We start from the raw sequence: 24,953 nt of genomic DNA, 5'->3' as shown, positions 1-24,953 counted from the left end.
TTCCAAATGCTTTGCATTTTTCGGCCAAAAAACTAGAACTCCGCACGATTTGCATATTTTCGTGTGCTATAGCTTACGCCTTCCGAGTGGTCCCGGGAGCCGTGGACCCCGATCGCCTAAAATTTTCCGAGCCATCAAATACGACCTAAGGAACCATAGTCACCGCCCCGCCATGATCGTTCCTCATTTATTGCGTTTTTCGGCCAAAAAACTAGAATTCCGCTCGATTACCATATTTTTGTGTGCTATTGCCCACGCCTTCCGAGTGGGCCGTGCCGCCGGACTCGGATCGCCTAAAAAATTTTTGGGCCATCAATTAGGACCAAAGGAACCATAGTCACCTCCTCGCCATGATCATTCCTCATTTTTTGCATTTTTTTGCCAAAAAGATAGAATTTCGCTCGATTACCATATTTTTGTGTGCTATTGCCCACACCTTCCAAGTGGGCCGGGCCGCCGGACTCGGATCGCCTAAAAACTTTTCGGGCCATCAATTAGGACCTAAGGAACCATAGTCACCGCCTCGCCATGATCGTTCCTCATTGTTTGCATTTTTTGGCCAAAAAACTAGAATTCCGCCCGATTCCCATATTTTTGTGTGCTATCGCCCACGCCTTTCGAGTGGGTCGGGCCCCTCGGAGCAGGATCGCCTAAAAATTTTCCGGACTACCAAATACGACCTAAGGAACCATAGTCACCGCCCCGCCATGATCGTTCCTAGTCTTTTGCGTTTTTCAGCCAAAAAACTAGAATTCCGCGCGATTTCCATATTTTCGTGTGCTTTAGCCCACGCCTTCCAAGAGGTCCCGGAAACCCCGAACCCCAATCGCCTAAAAGATTTTCGGGCCATCAAATACGACCTAAGGAACCATAGTAACCACCTCGCCATGATCGTTCCTCATTTTTTGCGTTTTTCGGCCAAACAATTAGAATTCCGCGCGATTCCCATATTTTTGTGTGTTATAGCCCACGCCTTCCGAGTGGTCCCGGGACCTCCTGACCCCTATCGCCTAAAATTTTTCTGGACTATCAAATACGACCTAAGGAACCATAGTATCCGCCCCGCCATCATCGTTTCTCATTTTTTGCATTTTTCGGCCAAAAAACTAGAATTACGCCCGATTCCCATATTTTCGTGTGCTATACCCACGCCTTCCAAGTGGTCCGGGGAGCCGCGGACACCGATCGCCTAAAAATTTTCCGGTCTATCAAATACGACCTAAGGTACCATAGTCACCGCCCCACCTTGATCGTTCCAAATGCTTTGCATGTTTCGGCCAATAAACTAGAACTCCGCGCGATTTGCATATTTTAGTGTGCTATAGCTTACGCCTTCCGAGTGGTCCCGGGAGCCGTGGACCCCGATCGCCTAAACTTTTCCGGGCCATCAAATACGACCTAAGGAACCATAGTCACCTCCCCGCCATGATCGTTCCTCATTTATTGCGTTTTTCGGCCAAAAAACTAGAATTCCGCTCGATTACCATATTTTTGTGTGCTATTGCCCACGCCTTCCGAGTGGGCTGGGCCGCCGGACTCGGATCGCCTAAAAACTTTCGGGCCATCAATTAGGACCTAAGGAACCATAGTCACCGCCTCGCCATGATCGTTCCTCATTTTTTGCATTTTTCGGCCAAACAACTAGAATTCCGCGCGATTCCCATATTTTTGTGTGTTATAGCCCACACCTTCCGAGTGGTCCCGGGACCTCCGGACCCCTATCGCCTAAAATTTTTCCGGACTATGAAATACGACATAAGGAACCATAGTATCCGCCCCGCCATCATGGTTTCTCATTTTTTGCATTTTTCATCCAAAAAACTAGAATTACGCCCGATTCCCATATTTTCGTGTGCTATACCCATGCCTTCCAAGTGGTCCGGGGAGCCGCGGACACCGATCGCCTAAAAATTTTCCGGTCTATCAAATACGACCTAAGGTACCATAGTCACTGCCCCACCATGATCGTTCCAAATGCTTTGCATGTTTCGGCCAAAAAACTAGAACTCCGCCCATATTTTCGTGTGCTTTAGCTCACGCCTTCCAAGGGGTCCCGGGAACCCCGAACCCCGATCGCCTAAAAATTTTCCGGGCCATCAAATACGACCTAAGGAACAATATTAACCACCTCGCCATGATCGTTCCTCATTTTTTGCGTTTTTCGGCGAAACAACTAGAATTCCGCGCGATTCCCTTATTTTTGTGTGTGCCCACGCCTTCCGAGTGGTCCCAGGACCTCCTGACTCCTATCGCCTAAAATTTTTCCGTACTATCAAATACGACCTAAGGAACTATAGTATCCGCCCCGCCATCATCGTTTCTCATTTTTTGCATTTTTCGGCCAAAAAACTAGAACTCCGCGCGATTTGCATATTTTAGTGTGCTATAGCTTACGCCTTCCGAGTGGTCCGGGGAGCCGTGGACCCCGATCGCCTAAAAATTTTCCGGGCCATCAAATACGACCTAAGGTACCATAGTCACCGCCCCGCCATGATCGTTCCTCATGTTTTTGCGTTTTACGGATAAAAAACTAGAATTCCGCGCGATTCCCATATTTTCATGTGCTATAGCCCACGCCTTCCGAGTGGTCCCGGAGCCCGCGGAACAGGATCGCCTAAATTTTTCCGTGAAATAAAATATGACCTAAGGAACCATAGTCACTGCCTCGCTATGACCGTTCCTCATTTATTGCATTTTTCGTCCAAAAAACTAGAATTCCGCTCGATTATCATATTTTTGTGTGCTATTGCCCACGCCTTCCGAGTGGGCCGGGCCGCCGGACTCGGATCGCCTAAAAACATTTCGGGCCATCAATTAGGACCTAAGGAACCATAGTCACCGCCTCGCCATGATCGTTCCTCATTTTTTGCATTTTTGGCCAAACAAATAGAATTCCGCTCGATTACCATATTTTTGTGTGCTATTGCCCACGCTTTCCGAGTGGGCCGGGCCGCCGGACTCGGATCGCCTAAAAACATTTCGGCCGATCAATTAGGAACTAAGGAACCATAGGTACCGCCTCGCCATGATCGTTCCTCATTTATTGCATTTTTCATCCAAAAAACTAGAATTCCGCTCGATTATCATATTTTTGTGTGCTATTGCCCACGCCTTCCGAGTGGGCCGGACCGCCGAACTCGGATCGCCTAAAAACTTTTCGAGCCATCAATTAGGACCTAAGGAACCATAGTCACCGCTTCGCCATGATCGTTCTTCATTTTTTGCATTTTTTGGCCAAAAAAATAGAATTCCGCTCGATTACCATATTTTTGTGTGCTATTGCCCACGCCTTCCGAGTGGGCCGGGCCGCCGGACTCGGATCGCCTAAAAATATTTTGGGCTATCAATTAGGAACTAAGGAACCATAGGTACCGCCTCGCCATGATATTTCCTCATTTATTGCATTTTTCATCCAAAAAACTAGAATGCCGCTCGCTTATCATATTTTTGTGTGCTATTGCCCACGCCTTCAGAGTGGGCCGGGCCGCCGGACTCGGATCGCCTAAAAACTTTTCGGGCCATCAATTAGGACCTAAGGAACCATAGTCACCGCCTCGCCATGAACGTTCCTCATTCTTTGCATTTTTCAGCCAAACAACTAGAATTCCGCGCGATTTCCATATTTTCGTGTGCTTTAGCCCACGCCTTCCAAGGGGTCCCGGGAACCCCGAACCCCGATCGCCTAAAAATTTCCGGGCCATCAAATACCACCCAAGGAACCATAGTAACCACCCCGCCATGATCGTTCCTCCTATTTTGCGTTTTTCGGCCAAATAACTAGAATTCCGCGCGATTCCCATATTTTTGTGTGTTATAGCCCACACCTTCCGAGTGGTCCCGGGACCTCCGGACCCCTATCGCCTAAAATTTTTCCGGACTATGAAATACGACATAAGGAACCATAGTATCCGCCCCGCCATCATGGTTTCTCATTTTTTGCATTTTTCATCCAAAAAACTAGAATTACGCCCGATTCCCATATTTTCGTGTGCTATACCCATGCCTTCCAAGTGGTCCGGGGAGCCGCGGACACCGATCGCCTAAACAATTTTCGGTCTGTCAAATACGACCTAAGGTACCATAGTCACCGCCCCACCATGATCGTTCCAAATGCTTTGCATGTTTCGGCCAAAAAACTAGAACTCCGCGCGATTTACATATTTTAGTGTGCTATAGCATACGCCTTCCGAGTGGTCCCGGGAGCCGTGGGCCCCGATCGCCTAAAATTTTCCGGGCCATCAAATACGACCTAAGGAACCATAGTCACCTCTCCGCCATGATCGTTCCTCATTTATTGCGTTTTTCGGCCAAAAAACTAGAATTCCGCTCGATTATCATATTTTTGTGTGTTATTGCCCACGCCTTCCGAGTGGGCCGGGCCGCCGGACTCAGATCGCCTAAAAACTTTTCGGGCCTTCAATTAGGACCTAAGGAACCATAGTCACCGCCTCGCCATGATCGTTCCTCATTTTTTGCATTTTTTGGCCAAAAAAATAGAATTCCGCTCGATTACCATATTTTTGTGTGCTATTGCCCGCGCCATCCGAGTGGGCCGGGCCGCCGGACTCGGATCGCCTAAAAAAATTTCGGGCCATCAATTAGGAACTAAGGAACCATATGTACCGCCTCGCCATGATCGTTCCTCATTTATTGCATTTTTCATCCAAAAAACTAGAATTCCGCTCGATTATCATATTTTTGTGTGCTATTGCCCACGCCTTCCGAGTGGGCCGGGCCGCCGGACTCGGATCGCCTAAAAACTTTTCGGGCCATCAATTAGGACCTAAGGAACCATAGTCACTGCCTCGCCATGATCGTTCCTCATTTTTTGCATTTTTCAGCCAAAAACTAGAATTCCGCGCGATTTCCATATTTTCGTGTGCTTTAGCCCACGCCTTCCAAGGGGACCCGGGAACCCCGAACCCCGATCGCCTAAAAAATTTCCGGGCCATCAAATACCACCTAAGGAACCATAGTAACTACCCCGCCATGATCGTTCCTCATATTTTGCGTTTTTCGGCCAAACAACTAGAATTACACGCGATTCCCATATTTTTGTGTGTTATAGCCCATGCCTTCCGAGTGATCCCGGGACCTCCTGACCCCTATCGCCTAAAAATTTTCCGGACTATCAAATACGACCTAAGGAACCATAGTATCCGCCTCGCCATGATCGTTCCTTATTTTTTGCGTTTTTCGGCCGAACAACTAGAATTCCGCGCGATTCCCATATTTTTGTGTGTTATAGCACACACCTTCCGAGTGGTCCCGGGACCTCCGGACCCCTATCGCCTAAAATTTTTCCGGACTATAAAATACGACATAAGGAACCATAGTATCTGCCCCGCCATCATGGTTTCTCATTTTTTGCAATTTTCATCCAAAAAACTAGAATTACGCCCGATTCCCATATTTTCGTGTGCTATACCCATGCCTTCCAAGTGGTCCGGGGAGCCGCGGACACCGATCGCCTAAAAATTTTCTGGTCTATCAAATACGACCTAAGGTACCATAGTCACCGCCCCACCATGATCGTTCCAAATGCTTTGCATGTTTCGGCCAAAAAACTAGAACTCCGCGCGATTTGCATATTTTAGTGTGCTATAGCTTACGCCTTCCGAGTGGTCCCGGGAGCCGTGGGCCCCGATCGCCTAAAATTTTCCGGGCCATCAAATACGACCTAAGGAACCATAGTCACCTCCCCGCCATGATCGTTCCTCATTTATTGCATTTTTCGGCCAAAAACTAGAATTCCGCTCGATTACCATATTTTTGTGTGCTATTGCCCACGCCTTCCGAGTGGGCCGTGCCGCCGGACTCAGATCGCCTAAAAACTTTCGGGCCATCAATTAGGACCTAAGGAACCATAGTCACCGCCTCGCCATGATCGTTCCTCATTTTTTGCATTTTTTGGCCAAAAAAATAGAATTCCGCTCGATTACCATATTTTTGTGTGCTATTGCCCACGCCTTCCGAGTGGGCCGGGCCGCCGGACTCGGATCGCCTTAAAACTTTTAGGGCCATCAATTAGGACCTAAGGAACCATAGTCACCGGCTCGCCATGATCGTTCCTCATTTTTTGCATTTTTTGGCCAAAAAACTAGAATTCCGCCCGATTTCCATATTTTTGTGTGCTATCGCCCACGCCTTCCGAGTGGGTCGGGTCCCCCGGAGCCTGATCGCTAAAAAAATTTCGGACTATCAAATACGACCTAAGGAACCATAGTTACCGCCTCGCCATGATCGTTCCTCATTTTTTGCATTTTTTGGCCAATAAAATAGAATTCCGCTCGATTAGCATATTTTTGTGTGCTATTGCCCACGCCTTCCGAGTGGGCCGGGCCACCGGACTCGGATCGCCTAAAAAATTTTCGGGCCATCAATTAGGACCTAAGGAACCATAGTCACTGCCTCGCCATGATCGTTCCTCATTTTTTGCATTTTTTGGCCAAAAAACTAGAATTCCGCCCGATTCCCATATTTTTGTGTGCTATCGCCCACGCCTTCCAAGTGGGTCGGGCCCCCCGGATCCGGATCGCCTAAAAATTTTCCGGACTATCAAATACAACCTAAGGAACCATAGTCACCGCCCCGCCATGATCGTTCCTAGTCTTTTGCGTTTTTCAGCCAAAAAACTAGAATTCCGCACGATTTCCATATTTTCGTGTGCTTTAGCCCACGCCTTCCAATGGGTCCCGGGAAACCCGAACCCCGATCGCCTAAAAATTTTCCGGGCCATCAAATACCACCTAAGGAACAATATTAACCACCTCTCCATGATCGTTCCTCATTTGTTGCGTTTTTCGGCCAAACAACTAGAATTTCGCGCGATTCCCTTATTTTTGTGTGTTATAGCCCACGCCTTCCGAGTGGTCCCGGGACCTCCTGACTCCTATCGCCTAAAATTTTTCCGTACTATCAAATACGACCTAAGGAACTATAGTATCCGCCCCGCCATCATCGTTTCTCATTTTTTGCATTTTTCGGCCAAAAAACTAGAATTACGCCCGACTCCCATATTTTCGTGTGCTATACCCACGCCTTCCAAGAGGTCAGGGGAGCCGCGGACCCCGATAGCCTAAAAATTTCCTGGTCTATCAAATATGACCTAAGGTACCATAATCACCGCCCCACCATGATCGTTCCAAATGCTTTGCATTTTTCGGCCAAAAAACTAGAACTCCGCGCGATTTGCATATTTTAGTGTGCTATAGCTTACGCCTTCCGAGTGGTCCCGGGAGCCGTGGACCCCGATCCCCTAAAATTTTCCGGGCCATCAAATATGACCTAAGGAACCATAGTCACCGCCCCGCCATGATCGTTCCTCATTTATTGCGTTTTTCGGCCAAAAAACTAGAATTTCGCTCGATTATCATATTTTTGTGTGCTATTGCCCGCGCCTTCCGAGTGGGCCGGGCCGCCGGACTCAGATCGCCTAAAAACTTTTCAGGCCATCAATTAGGACCTAAGGAACCATAGTCACCGCCTCGCCATGATCGTTCCTCATTTTTTGCATTTTTTGGCCAAAAAAAATAGAATTCCGCTCGATTACCATATTTTTGTGTGCTATTGCCAACGCTTTCCGAGTGGGCCGGGCCGCCGGACTCGGATCGCCTAAAACAATTTCGGGCCATCAATTAGGTACTAAGGAACCATAGGTACCGCCTCGCCATGATCGTTCCTCCTTTATTGCATTTTTCATCCAAACAACTAGAATTCCGCTCGATTATCATATTTTTGTGTGCTATTGCCCACGCCTTCCGAGTGGGCCGGGCCGCCGAACTCGGATCGCCTAAAAACTTTTCGGGCCATCAATTAGGAACTAAGGAACCATAGTCACCACCTCGCCATGATCGTTCCTCATTTTTTGCACTTTTTGGCCAAAAAAATAGAGTTCCGCTTGATTACCATATTTTTGTGTTCTATTGCCCACGCCTTCCGAGTGGCCCGGGCCGCCGGACTCGGATCGCCTAAAAATATTTCGGGCCATCAATTAGGAACTAAGGAACCATAGGTACCGCCTCGCCATGATCTTTCCTCATTTATTGCATTTTTCATCCAAAAAACTAGAATTCCGCTCGATTATCATATTTTTGTGTGCTATTGCCCACGCCTTCCGAGTGGGCCTGGCCGCCGGACTCGGATCGCCTAAAAACTTTTCGGGCCATCAATTAGGACCTAAGGAACCATAGTCACCGCCTCGCCATGATCGTTCCTCATTTTTTGCATTTTTCAGCCAAAAAACTAGAATTTCGCGCGATTTTCATATTTTCGTGTGCTTTAGCCCACGCCTTCCAAGGGGTCCCGGGAACCACGAACCCCGATCGCCTAAAAAATTTCCGGGCCATCAAATACCACCTAAGGAACCATATTAACCACCCCGCCATGATCGTTCCTCATATTTTGCATTTTTCGGCCAAACAACTAGAATTACACGCGATTCCCATATTTTTGTGTGTTATAGCCCACGCCTTCCGACTGGTCCCGGGACCTCCTGACCCCTATCGCCTAAAAATTTTCCGGACTATCAAATACGACCTAAGGAACCATAGTATCCGCCCCGCCATGATCGTTCCTTATTTTTTGCGTTTTTCGGCCAAACAACTAGAATTCCGCGCGATTCCCATATTTTTGTGTGTTATAGCCCACACCTTCCGAGTGGTCCCGGGACCTCCGGACCCCTATCGCCTAAAATTTTTCCGGACTATGAAATACGACATAAGGAACCATAGTATCCGCCCCGCCATCATGGTTTCTCATTTTTTGCATTTTTCATCCAAAAAACTAGAATTACGCCCGATTCCCATATTTTCGTGTGCTATACCCATGCCTTCCAAGTGGTCCGGGGAGCCGCGGACACCGATCGCCTAAAAATTTTCCGGTCTATCAAATACGACCTAAGGTACCATAGTCACCGCCCCACCATGATCGTTCCAAATGCTTTGCATGTTTCGGCCAAAAAACTAGAACTCCGCGCGATTTGCATATTTTAGTGTGCTATAGCTTACGCCTTCCGAGTGGTCCCAGGAGCCGTGGGCCCCGATCGCCTAAAATTTTCTGGGCCATCAAATACGACCTAAGGAACCATAGTCACCTCCCCGCCATGATCGTTCCTCATTTATTGCGTTTTTCGGGCAAAAAACTAGAATTCCGCTCGATTACCATATTTTTGTGTGCTATTGCCCACGCCTTCCGAGTGGGCTGGGCCGCCGGACTCGGATCCCCTAAAAACTTTTCGGGCCATCAATTAGGACCTAAGGAACCATAGTCACCACCTCGCCATGATCGTTGCTCATTTATTTGCATTTTTTGGCCAAAAAATTAGAATTCCGCCCGATTCCCATATTTTTGTGTGCTATCGCCCACGCCTTCCGAGTGGGCCGGGCCACCGGACACGGATCGCCTTAAAAATTTTCGGGCCATCAATTAGGACCTAAGGAACCATAGTCACCGCCTCGCCATGATCGTTCCTCATTTTTTGCATTTTTGGCCAAAAAACTAGAATTCCGCCCGATTCCCATATTTTTGTGTGCTATCGCCCACGCCTTCCGAGTGGGTCGGTCCCCCGGAGCCGGATTGCCTAAAAATTTTCTGGACTATCAAATACGACCTAAGGAACCATAGTCACCGCCTCGCCATGATCGTTCCTCATTTTTTGCATTTTTTGGCCAAAAAAATATAATTCCGCTCGATTAGCATATTTTTGTGTGCTATTGCCCACGCCTTCCGAGTGGGCCGGGCCACCGGACTCGGATCGCCTAAAAATTTTTCGGGCCATCAATTAGGACCTAAGGAACCATAGTCACTGCCTTGCCATGATCGTTCCTCATTTTTTGCATTTTTGGCCAAAAAACTAGAATTCCGCCCGATTCCCATATTTTTGTGTGCTATCGCCCACGCCTTCCAAGTGGGTCGGGCCCCCGGATCCGGATCGCCTAAAAATTTTCCGGACTATCAAATACGACCTAAGGAACCATATTCACTGCCCCGCCATGATCGTTCCTAGTCTTTTGCGTTTTTCAGCCAAAAAACTAGAATTTCGCACGATTTCCATATTTTCGTATGCTTTAGCCCACGCCTTCCAAGGGGTCCCGGGAACCCCGAACCCCGATCGCCTAAAAATTTTCCGTTCCATCAAATACCACCTAAGGAATAATATTAACCACCCCGCCATGATCGTTCCTCATTTTTTGCGTTTTTCGGCCAAACAACTAGAATTCCGCGCGATTCCCTTATTTTTGTGTGTTATAGCCCACGCCTTCCGAGTGGTCCCGGGACCTCCTGACTCCTATCGCCTAAAATTTTTTCGTACTATCAAATATGACCTAAGGAACTATAGTATCCACCCCGCCATCATCGTTTCTCATTTTTTGCATTTTTCGGCCAAAAAACTAGAATTACGCCCGATTCCCATATTTTCATGTGCTATACCCACGCCTTCCAAGAGGTCAGGGGAGCCGCGGACCCCGATCGCCTAAAAATTTCCTGGTCTATCAAATATGACCTAAGGTATGATAGTCACCGCCCCACCATGATCGTTCCAAATGCTTTGCATTTTTCGGCCAAAAAACTAGAACTCCGCGCGATTTGCATATTTTAGTGTGCTATTGCCCACGCCTTCCGAGTGGGCCGGGCCGCCGGACTCGGATCGCCTTAAAACTTTTCGGGCCATCAATTAGGACCTAAGGAACCATAGTCACCGCCTCGCCATGATCGTTCCTCATTTTTTGCATTTTTTGGCCAAAAAACTAGAATTCCGCCCGATTCCCATATTTTTGTGTGCTATCGCCCACGCCTTCCGAGTGGGTCAGGCCCCCCGGAGCCGGATTGCCTAAAAATTTTCTGGACTATCAAATATGAACTAAGGAACCATAGTCACCACCTCGCCATGATCGTTACTCATTTTTTGCATTTTTTGGCCAAAAAAATAGAATTCCGCTCGATTACCATATTTTTATGTGCTATTGCCCACGCCTTCCGAGTGGGCCGGGCCGCCGGACTCGGATCGCCTTAAAACTTTTTGGGCCATCAATTAGGACCTAAGGAACCATAGTCACCGCCTCGCCATGATCGTTCCTCATTTTTTGCATTTTTTGGCCAAAAAACTAGAATTCCGCCCGATTCCCATATTTTTGTGTGCTATCGCCCACGCCTTCCGAGTGGGTCGGGCCCCCCGGAGCCGGATTGCCTAAAAATTTCCCGGACTATCAAATACGACCTAAGGAACAATAGTCACCGCCCCGACATGATCGTTCCTAGTCTTTTGCGTTTTTCAGCCAAAAAACTAGAATTCCGCGCGATTTCCATATTTTCGTGTGCTTTAGCCCACGCTTACCAAGGGGTCCCGGGAACCCCGAACCCCGATCGCCTAAAAATTTTCCGTGCCATCAAATACGACCTAAGGAACCATAGTAACCACCCCGCCATGATCGTTCCTCATTTTTTGCGTTTTTCGGCCAAACAACTAGAATTCCGCGCGATCCCATATTTTTTTGTGATATAGCCCACGCCTTCCGAGTGGTCCCGGGTCTCCGGACCCCTATCGCCTAAAATTTTTCCGGTCTATCAAATAAGACCTAAGGAACCATAGTCACCGCCCATCCATGATCGTTCCTAGTTTTTTCCGCTTTTCGGCCAAAAACTAGAATTCCGCGCGATTCCCATATTTTCGTGTCCTATAGCCCACGCCTTCCAAGTGAACCCGGGAACTCCGGACCCCTATCGCCTAAAATTTTTCCGGACTATCAAATACGACCTAAGGAACCATAGTCACCGCCCAGCCATGATCATTCCTCATTTGGTGCATTTTTCGGCCAAAAAACTAGAATTCCGCCCGATTTCAATATTTTTGTGTGCTATTGCCCACCCTTCCAAGTGGGCCGTCAAATACGACCTAAGGAACCATAGTAACCGCCCCGCCATCATCGTTTCTCATTTTTTGCATTTCGCGGCCAAAAAACTAGAATTACGCCCGATTCCCATATTTTCGTGTGCTATACCCATGCCTTCCAAGTGGTCCAGGGAGCCGCGGACCACGATCGCCTAAAAATTTTCCGGACTATCAAATACGACCTAAGGTACCATAGTCACCGCCCCACCATGATCGTTCCAAATGCTTTGCATTTTTCGGCCAAAAAACTAGAACTCCGCGCGATTTGCATATTTTAGTGTGCTATAGCTTACGCCTTCCGAGTGGTCCCGGGAGCCGTGGACCCCGATCGCCTAAAATTTGTCGGGCCATCAAATACGACCTAAGGAACCATAGTCACCGCCCCGCCATGATCGTTACTCATTTATTGCGTTTTTCGGCCAAAAAACTAGAATTCCGCTCGATTACCATATTTTTGTGTGCTATTGCCCACGCCTTCCGAGTGGGCCGGGCCGTCGGACTCGGATAGCCTAAAAACTTTTCGGGCCATCAATTATGACCTAAGGAACCATAGTCACCGCCTCGCCATGATCGTTCCTCATTTTTTGCATTTTTTGGCCAAAAAAATAGAATTCCGCTCGATTACCATATTTTTATGTGCTATTGCCCACGCATTCCGAGTGGGCCGGGCCGCCGGACTCGGATCGCCTAAAAAGTTTTCGGGCCATCAATTAGGACCTAAGGAACAATAGTCACTGCCTTGCCATGATCGTTCCTCATTTTTTGCATTTTTTGGCCAAAAAACTAGAATTCCGCCCGATTCCCATATTTTTGTGTGCTATCGCCCACGCCTTCCGAGTGGGTCGGGCCCCCCGGAGCCGGATAGCCTAAACATTTTCCGGACTATCAAATACGACCTAAGGAACCATAGTCACCGCCCAGCCATGATCGTTCCTAGTCTTTTGCATTTTTCAGCCAAAAAACTAGAATTCCGCGCGATTTCCATATTTTATGTGCTTTAGCCCACGCCTTCCAAGGGGTCCAGGGAACCCCGAACCCCGATCGCCTAAAAATTTTCCGGGCCATCAAATACGACCTAAGGAACCATAGTAACCACCCCGCCATGATCGTTCCTCATTTTTTGCATTTTTCGGCCAAACAACTAGAATTCCGCGCGATTCCCATATTTTTGTGTGTTATAGCCCACGCCTTCCGAGTGGTCCCGTGACCTCCTGACCCCTATGGCCTAAAATTTTACCGGACTATAAAATAAGACCTAAGGAACCATAGAATCCTCCCCTCCATGATCGTTCCTCATTTTTTGCATTTTTCGGCCAAACAACTAGAATTTCGCGCGATTCCCATATTTTTGTGTGTTATAGCCCACGCCTTCTGAGTGGTCCCGGGACCTCCGGACCCCTATCGCCTAATATTTTTCCGGACTATCAAATAAGACCGAAGGAACCATAGTCACCGCCCTGCCAAGATCTTTCCACATTTTTTGCATGTTACTGTAAAAGACCTAGAATTTCCCCCGATTCCCATATTTTCGTGTGCTATACGTACGCATTCCGAGTGGTCCCAAGAGCCGCGGACCCCAATCGCCTAAAATTTTTCTGGACTATCAAAAAAGACCTAAGGAACCATAGTTACCGCCCCGCCATGATCGTTCCTTATTTTTTGCGTTTTTCGGCCAAACAACTAGAATTCCGCGCGATTCCCATATTTTTGTGTGTTATAGCCCACACCTTCCGAGTGGTCCGGGGACCTCCGGACCCCTATCGCCTAAAATTTTTCCGGACTATGAAATACGACCCAAGGAACCATAGTATCCGCCCCGCCATGGTCGTTCCTCATTTTTTGCATTTTTCGGCCAAACAACTAGAATTCCGCGCGATTCCCATATTTTTGTGTGTTATATCCCACGCCTTCCGAGTGGTCCCGGGACCTCCGGACCCCTATCGCCTAATATTTTTCCGGACTATCAAATAAGACCAAAGGAACCATAGTCACCGCCCTACCAAGATCTTTCCACATTTTTCGCATGTTACTGAAAAAGACCTAGAATTTCGCCCGATTCCCATATTTTCGTGTGCTATACCCACGCATTCCGAGTGGTCCCAAGAGCCGCGGACCCCGATCGCCTAAAATTTTTCTGGACTATCAAATAAGACCTATGGAACCACAGTATCCGCCTAGCCATGATCGTTCCTAGTTTATTCTGTTTTTCGGCCAAAAAACTAGAATTCCGCGCAATTCCCATATTTTTGTGTGTTATAGCCCACGCCTTCCGAGTGGTCCCGGGACCTCCTGACCCCTATCGCCTAAAATTTTACCGGACTATCAAATACGACCTAAGGAACCATAGTATCCGCCCCGCCATGATTGTTCCTCATTTTTTACATTTTTCGGCCAAACAACTAGAATTCCGCACGATTCCCATATTTTTGTGTGTTATAGCCCACGCCTTCCGAGTGGTCCCAGGACCTCCGGACCCCTATCGCCTAATATTTTTCCGGACTATCAAATAAGACCGAAGGAACCATAGTCACCGCCCTGCCAAGATCTTTCCACATTTTTTGCATGTTACTAAAAAATACCTAGAATTTCTCCCGATTCCCATATTTTCGTGTGCTATACCCACGCATTCCGAGTGGTCCCAAGAGCCGCAGACCCCGATCGCCTAAAATTTTTCCGGACTATCAAATAAGACCTATGGAACCATAGTATCCGCCTAGCCATGATCGTTCCTAGTTTTTTCCGTTTTTCGGCTAAAAAACTAGAATTCCGTGCGATTCCCATATTTTTGTGTGTTATAGCCCACACCTTTCGAGTGGTCCCGGGTCTCCGGACCCCTATCGTCTAAAATTTTTCCGGACTATCAAATAAGACCTAAGGAACCATAGTCACCACCCAGCCATGATCGTTCCTATTTTTGTCCGTTTTTCGGGCAAAAAACTAGAATTCCGTGCTATTCCCATATTTTCGTGTCCTATAGCCCACACCTTCCAAGTGAACCCGGGAACTCCGGACCCCTATCGCCTAAAATTTTTCCGGACTATCAAATACGACCTAAGGTACCATAGTCACCTCCCAGCCATGATCGTTCCTCATTTTTTGCGTTTTTCGGCCAAACAACTAGAATTTCGCGCGATCCCATATTTTTGTGTGTTGTAGCCCACCCCTTCCGAGTGGTCCCGGGTCTCCGGACCGCTATCGCCTAAAATTTTTCCGGACTATCAAATAAGACCTAAGGAACCATAGTCACCGCCCAGCCATGATCGTTCCTAGTTTTTTCCGTTTTTCGGCAAAACAAACTAGAATTCCGCGCGATTCCCATATTTTTGTGTGTTATAGCCCACGCCTTCCGAGTGGTCCCGGGACATCCGGACCCCCATCGCCTAATATTTTTCCGGACAATCAAATAAAACCAAAGGAACCATGGTCACCGCCCTGCCAAGATCTTTCCACATTTTTTGCATGTTACTGAAAAAGACCTAGAATTTCGCCCGATTCCCATATTTTCGTGTGCTATACCCACGCATTCCGAGTGGTCCCAAGAGTCGCGGACCCCGATCGCCTAAAATTTTTTCGGGCAATCAAATACGACCTAAGGAACCATAGTATCCGCCCCGCCATGGTCGTTCCTCATTTTTTGCATTTTTCGGCCAAACAACTAGAATTCCGCGCGATTCCCATATTTTTGTGTGTTATAGCCCACGCCTTCCGAGTGGTCCCGGGGACCTCCGGACCCCTATCGCCTAATATTTTTCCGGACTATCAAATAAGACCAAAGGAACCATAGTCACCGCCCTGCTAAGATCTTTCCACATTTTTTGCATGTTACTGAAAAAGACCTAGAATTTCGCCCGATTCCCATATTTTCGTGTGCTATACCCACGCATTCCGAGTGGTCCCAAGAGCCGCGGACCCCGATCGCCTAAAATTTTTCCGGACTATCAAATAAGACCTATGGAACCATAGTATCCGCCTAGCCATGATCGTTCCTAGATTTTTCCGTTTTTCGGCCAAAAAACTAGAATTCCGCGCGATTCCCATATTTTTGTGTGTTATAGCCCACACCTTCCGAGTGGTCCCGGGTCTCCGGACCCCTGTCGCCTAAAATTTTTCCGGACTATCAAATAAGACCTAAGGAACCATAGTCACCGCCCAGCAATGATCGTTCCTCATTTTTTGCATTTTTCGGCCAAACAACTAGAATTCCGCGCGATCCCATATTTTTGTGTGTTATAGCCCACGCCTTCCGAGTGGTCCCGGGACCTCCGGACCCCTATCGCCTAATATTTTTCCGGACTATCAAATAAGACCGAAAGAACCATAGTCACCGCCCTGCCAAGATCTTTCCACATTTTTTGCATGTTACTGAGAAAGACCTAGAATTTCGCCCGATTCCCATATTTTCGTGTGCTATACCCACGCATTCCGAGTGGTCCCAAGAGCCGCGGACCCCGATCGCCTAAAATTTTTTCGGACTATAAAATAATACCTAAGGAACCATAGTCACCGCCTAGCCATGATCCTTCCTAGTTTTTTTCCGTTTTTCGGCCAAAAAATTAGAATTCCGCGCGATTCCCATATATTTGTATGTTATAGCCCACGCCTTCCTAGTGGTCCCGTGACCTCCGGACCCCTATCGCCTAATATTTTTCTGGACTATCAAATAAGACCAAAGGTACCATAGTCACCGCCCCGCAATGATCATTCCTAATCTTTTGCATTTTTCAGCCAAAAAACTAGAATTCCGCGCGATTTCCATATTTTTATGTGCTTTAGCCCACGCCTTCCGAGTGGTCCCAAGAGCCGCGGACCCCGATCGCCTTAAAATTTTCCGGGCCACCAAATACGACCTAAGGAACCATAGTAACCACCCCGCCATGATCGTTCCTCATTTTTTGCGTTTTTCGGCCAAACAACTAGAATTCCGCGTGATTCCCATATTTTTGTGTGTTATAGCCCACACCTTCCGAGTGGTCCCGGGACCTCCAGACCCCTATCGGCTAAAATTTTTCCGGACTATCAAATACGAACTAAGGAACCATAGTATCCGCCCCGCCATGATCGTTCCTCATTTTTTTCGTTTTTCGGCCAAACAACTAGAATTCCGCGCGATTTCCATATTTTTGTGTGTTATAGCCCACGCCTTCCAAGTGGTCCCGGGACCTCTGGACCCCTATCGCCTAATATTTTTCCAGACTATCAAATAAGACCGAAGGAACCATAGTCACCGCCCTGCCAAGATCTTTCCACATTTTTTGCATGTTACTGAAAAAGACCTAGAATTTCGCTCGATTCCTATATTTTCGTGTGCTATACCCACGCATTCCGAGTGGTCCCAAGAGCCGCGGACCCCGATCGCTTAAAATTTTTCCGGGAAATAAAATACAACCTAAGGAACTATAGTATCCGCCCCGCCATGATCGTTCCTTATTGTTTTGCGTTTTTCGGCCACACAACTAGAATTCCGCGCGATTCCCATATTTTTGTGTGTCCCACACCTTCCGAGTGGGTCGGGCCCCCCGGAGCCGGATAGCCTAAACATTTTCCGGAATATCAAATACGACCTAAGGAACCATAGTCACCGCCCAGCCATGATCGTTCCTAGTCTTTTGCATTTTTCAGCCAAAAAACTAGAATTCCGCGTGATTTCCATATTTTATGTGCTTTAGCCCACGCCTTCCAAGGGGTCCCGGGAACCCCGAACCCCGATCGCCTAAAAATTTTACGGACCATCAAATACGACCTAAGGAACCATAGTAACCACCCCGCCATGATCGTTCCTCATTTTTTGCATTTTTCGGCCAAACAACTAGAATTCCGCGCGATTCCCATATTTTTGTGTGTTATAGCCCACGCCTTCCGAGTGGTCCCGTGACCTCCTGACCCCTATGGCCTAAAATTTTACCGGACTATAAAATAAGACCTAAGGAACCATAGTATCCTCCCCTCCATGATCGTTCCTCATTTTTTGCATTTTTCGGCCAAACAACTAGAATTTCGCGCGATTCCCATATTTTTGTGTGTTATAGCCCACGCCTTCTGAGTGGTCCCGGGACCTCCGGACCCCTATCGCCTAATATTTTTCCGGACTATCAAATAAGACCGAAGGAACCATAGTCACCGCCCTGCCAAGATCTTTCCACATTTTTTGCATGTTACTGTAAAAGACCTAGAATTTCCCCCGATTCCCATATTTTCGTGTGCTATACGTACGCATTCCGAGTGGTCCCAAGAGCCGCGGACCCCAATCGCCTAAAATTTTTCTGGACTATCAAAAAAGACCAAAGGAACCATAGTCACCGCCCTGCCAAGATCTTTCCACATTTTTTGCATGTTACTGAAAAAGACCTAGAATTTCGCCCGATTCCCATATTTTCGTGTGCTATACCCACGCATTCCGAGTGGTCCCAAGAGCCGCGGACCCCGATCGCCTAAAATTTTTCCGGGCAATCAAATACGACCTAAGGAACCATAGTATCCGCCCCGCCATGATCGTTCCTTATTTTTTGCGTTTTTCGGCCAAACAACTAGAATTCCGCGCGATTCCCATATTTTTGTGTGTTATAGCCCACACCTTCCGAGTGGTCCGGGGACCTCCGGACCCCTATCGCCTAAAATTTTTCCGGACTATGAAATACGACCCAAGGAACCATAGTATCCGCCCCGCCATGGTCGTTCCTCATTTTTTGCATTTTTCGGCCAAACAACTAGAATTCCGCGCGATTCCCATATTTTTGTGTGTTATATCCCACGCCTTCCGAGTGGTCCCGGGACCTCCGGACCCCTATCGCCTAATATTTTTCCGGACTATCAAATAAGACCAAAGGAACCATAGTCACCGCCCTACCAAGATCTTTCCACATTTTTCGCATGTTACTGAAAAAGACCTAGAATTTCGCCCGATTCCCATATTTTCGTGTGCTATACCCACGCATTCCGAGTGGTCCCAAGAGCCGCGGACCCCGATCGCCTAAAATTTTTTCGGACTATCAAATAAGACCTATGGAACCACAGTATCCGCCTAGCCATGATCGTTCCTAGTTTATTCTGTTTTTCGGCCAAAAAACTAGAATTCCGCGCAATTCCCATATTTTTGTGTGTTATAGCCCACGCCTTCCGAGTGGTCCCGGGACCTCCTGACCCCTATCGCCTAAAATTTTACCGGACTATCAAATACGACCTAAGGAACCATAGTATCCGCCCCGCCATGATTGTTCCTCATTTTTTACATTTTTCGGCCAAACAACTAGAATTCCGCACGATTCCCATATTTTTGTGTGTTATAGCCCACGCCTTCCGAGTGGTCCCAGGACCTCCGGACCCCTATCGCCTAATATTTTTCCGGACTATCAAATAAGACCGAAGGAACCATAGTCACCGCCCTGCCAAGATCTTTCCACATTTTTTGCATGTTACTAAAAAATACCTAGAATTTCTCCCGATTCCCATATTTTCGTGTGCTATACCCACGCATTCCGAGTGGTCCCAAGAGCCGCAGACCCCGATCGCCTAAAATTTTTCCGGACTATCAAATAAGACCTATGGAACCATAGTATCCGCCTAGCCATGATCGTTCCTAGTTTTTTCCGTTTTTCGGCTAAAAAACTAGAATTCCGTGCGATTCCCATATTTTTGTGTGTTATAGCCCACACCTTTCGAGTGGTCCCGGGTCTCCGGACCCCTATCGTCTAAAATTTTTCCGGACTATCAAATAAGACCTAAGGAACCATAGTCACCGCCCAGCCATGATCGTTCCTATTTTTGTCCGTTTTTCGGGCAAAAAACTAGAATTCCGTGCTATTCCCATATTTTCGTGTCCTATAGCCCACACCTTCCAAGTGAACCCGGGAACTCCGGACCCCTATCGCCTAAAATTTTTTCGGACTATCAAATACGACCTAAGGTACCATAGTCACCTCCCAGCCATGATCGTTCCTCATTTTTTGCGTTTTTCGGCCAAACAACTAGAATTTCGCGCGATCCCATATTTTTGTGTGTTGTAGCCCACCCCTTCCGAGTGGTCCTGGGTCTCCGGACCGCTATCGCCTAAAATTTTTCCGGACTACCAAATAAGACCTAAGGAACCATAGTCACCGCCCAGCCTTGATCGTTCCTAGTTTTTTCCGTTTTTCGGCAAAACAAACTAGAATTCCGCGCGATTCCCATATTTTTGTGTGTTATAGCCCACGCCTTCCGAGTGGTCCAGGGACCTCCGGACCCCTTTCGCCTAATATTTTTCCGGACTATCAAATAAGACCAAAGGAACCATAGTCACCGCTCTGCCAAGATCTTTCCACATTTTTTGCATGTTACTGAAAAAGACCTAGAATTTCGCCCGATTCCCATATTTTCGTGTGCTATACCCACGCATTCCGAGTGGTCCCAAGAGTCGCGGACCCCGATCGCCTAAAATTTTTTCGGGCAATCAAATACGACCTAAGGAACCATAGTATCCGCCCCGCCATGGTCGTTCCTCATTTTTTGCATTTTTCGGCCAAACAACTAGAATTCCGCGCGATTCCCATATTTTTGTGTGTTATAGCCCACGCCTTCCGAGTGGTCCCGGGGACCTCCGGACCCCTATCGCCTAATATTTTTCCGGACTATCAAATAAGACCAAAGGAACCATAGTCACCGCCATGCTAAGATCTTTCCACATTTTTTGCATGTTACTGAAAAAGACCTAGAATTTCGCCCGATTCTCATATTTTCGTATGCTATACCCATGCATTCCGAGTGGTCCCAAGAGCCGCGGACCCCGATCGCCTAAAATTTTTTCGGACTATCAAATAAGACATATGGAACCATAGTATCCGCCTAGCCATGATCGTTCCTAGATTTTTCCGTTTTTCGGCCAAAAAACTAGAATTCCGCGCGATTCCCATATTTTTGTGTGTTATAGCCCACACCTTCCGAGTGGTCCCGGGTCTCCGGACCCCTGTCGCCTAAAATTTTTCCGGACTATCAAATAAGACCTAAGGAACCATAGTCACCGCCCAGCAATGATCGTTCCTCATTTTTTGCATTTTTTGGCCAAACAACTAGAATTCCGCGCGATCCCATATTTTTGTGTGTTATAGCCCACGCCTTCCGAGTGGTCCCGGGACCTCCGGACCCCTATCGCCTAATATTTTTCCGGACTATCAAATAAGACCGAAAGAACCATAGTCACCGCCCTGCCAAGATCTTTCCACATTTTTTGCATGTTACTGAGAAAGACCTAGAATTTCGCCCGATTCCCATATTTTCGTGTGCTATACCCACGCATTCCGAGTGGTCCCAAGAGCCGCGGACCCCGATCGCCTAAAATTTTTTCGGACTATAAAATAATACCTAAGGAACCATAGTCACCGCCTAGCCATGATCCTTCCTAGTTTTTTTCCGTTTTTCGGCCAAAAAATTAGAATTCCGCGCGATTCCCATATATTTGTATGTTATAGCCCACGCCTTCCTAGTGGTCCCGTGACCTCCGGACCCCTATCGCCTAATATTTTTCTGGACTATCAAATAAGACCAAAGGTACCATAGTCACCGCCCCGCAATGATCATTCCTAATCTTTTGCATTTTTCAGCCAAAAAACTAGAATTCCGCGCGATTTCCATATTTTTATGTGCTTTAGCCCACGCCTTCCGAGTGGTCCCAAGAGCCGCGGACCCCGATCGCCTTAAAATTTTCCGGGCCACCAAATACGACCTAAGGAACCATAGTAACCACCCCGCCATGATCGTTCCTCATTTTTTGCGTTTTTCGGCCAAACAACTAGAATTCCGCGTGATTCCCATATTTTTGTGTGTTATAGCCCACACCTTCCGAGTGGTCCCGGGACCTCCAGACCCCTATCGGCTAAAATTTTTCCGGACTATCAAATACGAACTAAGGAACCATAGTATCCGCCCCGCCATGATCGTTCCTCATTTTTTTCGTTTTTCGGCCAAACAACTAGAATTCCGCGCGATTTCCATATTTTTGTGTGTTATAGCCCACGCCTTCCAAGTGGTCCCGGGACCTCTGGACCCCTATCGCCTAATATTTTTCCAGACTATCAAATAAGACCGAAGGAACCATAGTCACCGCCCTGCCAAGATCTTTCCACATTTTTCGCATGTTACTGATAAAGACCTAGAATTTCGCTCGATTCCTATATTTTCGTGTGCTATACCCACGCATTCCGAGTGGTCCCAAGAGCCGCGGACCCCGATCGCCTAAAATTTTTCCGGGAAATAAAATACAACCTAAGGAACTATAGTATCCGCCCCGCCATGATCGTTCCTTATTGTTTTGCGTTTTTCGGCCACACAACTAGAATTCCGCGCGATTCCCATATTTTTGTGTGTCCCACACCTTCCGAGTGGTCCCGGGTCTCCGGACCCCTATCGCCTAAAATTTTTCCGGACAATCAAATAAGACCTAAGGAACCATAGTCACCGACTAGCCATGATCGTTCCTAGTTTTTTTCCGTTTTTCGGCAAAAAAACTAGAATTCCGCGCGATTCCCATATTTTCGTGTCCTATAGCCCACGCCTTCCAAGTGAACCCGGGAACTCCGGACCCCTATCGCCTAAAATTTTACCGGACTATCAAATACGACCTAAGGAACCATAGTATCCGCCCCGCCATGATCGTTCCTCATTTTTTGCATTTTTCGGCCAAACAACTAGAATTCCGCGCGATTCCCATATTTTTGTGTGTTATAGCCCACGCCTTCCGAGTGGTCCCGGGACCTCCGGACCCCTATCGCCTAATATTTTTCCGGACTATCAAATAAGACCAAAGGAACCATAGTCACCGCCCTGCCAAGATCTTTCCACATTTTTTGCATGTTACTGAAAAAGACCTAGAATTTCGTCCGATTCCCATATTTTCGTGTGCTATACCCACGCATTCCGAGTGGTCCCAAGAGCCGCAGACCCCGATCGCCTAAAATATTTCCGGACTATCAAATAAGACCTAAGGAACCATAGTCACCGCCTAGCCATGATCGTTCCTAGTTTTTTCCGTTTTTCGGCCAAAAAACTAGAATTCCGCGCGATTCCCATATTTTTGTGTGTTATAGCCCACACCTTCCGAGTGGTCCCGGGACCTTCGGACGCCTATCGCCTAAAATTTTTCCGGACTATGAAATACGACCTAAGGACCATAGTATCCCCCAGCCATGATCGTTCCTAGTTTTTTCCGTTTTTCGGGAAAAAAACTAGAATTCCGCTCGATTCCCATATTTTTGTGTGTTATAGCCCACGCCTTCCGAGTAGTCCCGGGACCTCCGGACCCCTATCTCCTAATATTTTTTCGGACTATCAAATAAGACCAAAGGAACCATAGTCACCTCCCAGCCATGATCTTTCCACATTTTTTGCGTTTTTCGGCCAAACAACTAGAATTCCGCACGATCACATATTTTTGTGTGTTATAGCCCACACCTTCCGATTGGTCCCGGGTCTCCGGACCCCTATCGCCTAAAATTTTTCCGGACTGTCAAATAAGACCTAAGGATCCATGGTCACCGCCCAGCCATGATCGTTCCTAGTTTTTTCCATTTTTCTGCCAAAAACTAGAATTCCGCGCGATTCCCATATTTTCGTGTCCTATAGCCCACGCCTTCCAAGTGAACCGGGGAACTCCGGACCCCTATCGCCTAAAATTTTTCGGACTATCAAATACGACCTAAGGAACCATAGTCACCGCCCAGCCATGATCGTTCCTCATTTTTTGCGTTTTTCGGCCAAACAACTAGAATTCCACGCGATTCCCATATTTTTGTGTGTTATAGCCCATGCCTTCCGAGTGGTCCCGGGACCTCCGGACCCCCATCGCCTAATATTTTTCCGGACAATCAAATAAGACCAAAGGAACCATAGTCACCGCCCTGCCAAGATCTTTCCACATTTTTTGCATGTTACTGAAAAAGACCTAGAATTTCGCCCGATTCCCATATTTTCGTGTGCTATACCCACGCATTCCGAGTGGGCCCAAGAGCCGCGGACCCCGATCGCCTAAAAATTTTTCGGGCAATCAAATACGACCTAAGGAACCATAGTATCCGCCCCGCCATGATCATTCCTTATTTTTTGCGTTTTTCGGCCAAACAACTAGAATTCCGCGCGATTCCCATATTTTTGTGTGTTATAGCCCACACCTTCCGAGTGGTCCCGGGACCTCCGGACTCCTATCGCCTAAAATTTTTCCGGACTATGAAATACGACCTAAGGAACCATAGTATCCGCCCCGCCATGATCGTTCCTCATTTTTTGCATTTTTCGGCCAAACAACTAGAATTCCGCGCGATTCCCATATTTTTGTGTGTTATAGCCCACGCCTTCCGAGTGGTCCCGGGACCTCCGGACCCCCATCGCCTAATATTTTTCCGGACAATCAAATAAGACCAAAGGAACCATAGTCACCGCCCTGCCAAGATCTTTCCACATTTTTTGCATGTTACTGAAAAAGACCTAGAATTTCGCCCGATTCCCATATTTTCGTGTGCTATACCCACGCATTCCGAGTGGGCCCAAGAGCCGCGGACCCCGATCGCCTAAAATTTTTTCGGGCAATCAAATACGACCTAAGGAACCATAGTATCCGCCCCGCCATGATCATTCCTTATTTTTTGCGTTTTTCGGCCAAACAACTAGAATTCCGCGCGATTCCCATATTTTTGTGTGTTATAGCCCACACCTTCCGAGTGGTCCCGGGACCTCCGGACTCCTATCGCCTAAAATTTTTCCGGACTATGAAATACGACCTAAGGAACCATAGTATCCGCCCCGCCATGATCGTTCCTCATTTTTTGCATTTTTCGGCCAAACAACTAGTATTCCGCGCTATTCCCATATTTTTGTGTGTTATAGCCCACGCCTTCCGAGTGGTCCCGGGACCTCCGGACCCCTATCGCCTAATATTTTTCCGGACTATCAAATAAGACCAAAGGAACCATAGTCACCGCCCAACCAAGATCTTTCCACATTTTTTGCATGTTACTGAAAAAGACCTAGAATTTCGCCTGATTCTCATATTTTCGTGTGCTATACCCACGCATTCCGAGTGGTCCCAAGTGCCGCGGACCCCGAT

This window comes from Nicotiana tomentosiformis, unplaced genomic scaffold (genome assembly GCF_000390325.3).
Source record: "Nicotiana tomentosiformis unplaced genomic scaffold, ASM39032v3 Un00036, whole genome shotgun sequence".
Lineage (NCBI taxonomy): Eukaryota > Viridiplantae > Streptophyta > Magnoliopsida > Solanales > Solanaceae > Nicotiana > Nicotiana tomentosiformis.
Note: the sequence above shows the minus strand (reverse complement) of the source record.